This window comes from Girardinichthys multiradiatus, chromosome 6, assembly GCF_021462225.1.
Source record: "Girardinichthys multiradiatus isolate DD_20200921_A chromosome 6, DD_fGirMul_XY1, whole genome shotgun sequence".
Classification (NCBI taxonomy): Eukaryota; Metazoa; Chordata; class Actinopteri; order Cyprinodontiformes; family Goodeidae; genus Girardinichthys; species Girardinichthys multiradiatus.
In genome coordinates, this window is record NC_061799.1 from 45226450 (window position 1) to 45228530 (window position 2081).

Here is a 2081-nt window from a genome sequence, read left to right on the forward strand (position 1 = left end):
CCAGAAGGTTGGTTTTATTCAGTTTATCATTCTTTAAAATATTATTTTATTAAATTAACGTTTTATCTGATCTTGCATTGTGAATGGTTGTTGAAGGTAAGTTTGTTCCAAGACTAACTTTACTTCATTTCCAGATTCTTCAAGATAATCCTTGGTTCTCAAACATAAATAATATTGATTGGTAATGTTCCATCACTGTATTGGTCATGGTTTTTAATCATCTTAGATTCATTTGTTCATATTTTATATAGTTGGTCTTCTTTATTCTTTCATTCTGTTGGTAGTTTATTTGGGTTGCTCTAGTTTAGTAAATAGTTTGTTGATTGAAATATGTTTGACTTTGAGTTGACTTATTTTTGTTAATAAATGCTTTTAAGAAATTGTGTGAATTTATTCCGTGTGTGTGCAGAGTTTTGCTGTTCAGTAATGCAGGAGCTGGGCTCACACCTTTCACTATAGTCCTAATACCACCGCCTCAATGGTCTGGTGTTCATCGGACAACACTTAACAGACTGAATTATTATTGAATAAAATATTTAAATAATAAATATCAAATAATATATTCTAATAATAATCACAAAACCTCATTTCCTTTTTGGGTTCATCAGGATTTACGGATAAGTAAAGCTGAGTATCATCAGAGTAACAGTGAAAATTTATCCTATGCTGCCTGATAATGTGACCTATTGGAAGCATATATATAGTAAAGAGAATTGGCCCAAGGACTGAACCCTGTGGTACTCCACAATTAACCCTGGAGTTTAAAGATGATTTATCATTTACATGAACAAACTGGAATCTGTCAGACAGATAAGATTTAAACCAGCCTAGCGCTGTTCCCCTGATCCCTACAGCATATTCCAGCCTTTCTAAGAGAATATTATGGTCGACTGGATCAAATGCAGCACTGTGATCTAACAGAACCAGAACAGACACAAGTCCATTATCTGAGGCCATAAGAATATCATTAGTGACTTTCAGCAGAGTTGTTTCAGTGCTATGATGAGCTCTGAAACCTGACTGAAACTCTTCAAACAGGTCATTGCTGTATAAATGTTCACACATTTGATTAGCAACTATTTTCTCAAGAATTTTAGATAAGAATGGAAGATTGGATATAGGTCTGTAATTTATTAAATCATCTTGATCAAGTGAAGGTTTCTTAAGTAAAGGTTTAATTACAGCTACCTTAAAAGCCTGTGGTTCTGATCCATTTACTAAAGATAGATTAATCATATCTAAAATGGGGCTGGTAATCAGAGGGAACACTTCCTTAAATAATTTGGTTGGGATTGGGTCTAACATACAAGTTGAAGGTTTAGATGAAGCTAATAGACAAAATAAATCAACCTGATTGTCACAAATCAAGACATTAACTAACAAAGTCTTTGAAGAGAAAGAACTTATGTTCAAGAAGCCACATTTATTTTTCTCTTCAGTCTAAGTTGTTTTTATTTTTATGAAATTTTCATGGTTTCCTCCTTTTACATTAGTTTTTATTAGTCTTCATAGGGTAATGGTACAGAAGCCACAGAGAGGAGTATTAAACTACGAGCCAGCTTCCTGGTCTGGACCCTGTGTTGTCAGAGGGTCCAGACCAGGACCCTCGATTGTCTCTCCACAGCTGAGTCTGCTGCCATCTAGTGGCCAACATGAATGAATGGCCCACCTCATTCCTAGAGAAATATTAGGGTCACTTTGGAGGAAAATTATTTTCCTTTCCATTACAGAATATAAAGATGAAATATCAGAAAATTCAACATTCAACATTTTTTTTGTGATTTTGTCTTTAATCTAAAAACTTTTCAGCAACAAAAAAGTGACCCTAATTTTCATCATACATTTAGAGGTTGTTTTCGAAACGGTAAAAACAGACCTTTTTTATTAAAAATGTAAAAATTTATTTGGCCGACACACATCATTAAAAACAATTAATGCCATTCAGGCTCTGAAACTGCAGCATCGACACAGAACAACTTAAAGCTGAGAACAAAGAGCATCAGTTCAAAGGGCGAGAACATAAAAATCCACATCAGTCGGAGGATCTTCCTCACATCCGTACCTTATCATCATCACCATCA

General features: G+C 34.3%; 1 protein-coding gene across 3 annotated transcripts in view; it reads right to left on the reverse strand.

Moving 5' to 3' along the window:
- Positions 1 to 1877: 1877 nt before the first annotated feature.
- The window catches only part of LOC124870705 (CYFIP-related Rac1 interactor B-like), a 29507-nt gene continuing 29303 nt past the window's right edge, over positions 1878 to 2081 (reverse strand). For all 3 annotated transcript variants that reach the window (XM_047369534.1, XM_047369535.1, XM_047369536.1), the window contains exon 11: positions 1878 to 2081. This exon is cut by the window's right edge and continues 924 nt beyond it. The gene's annotated coding sequence lies outside the window, so the exon portion shown is untranslated.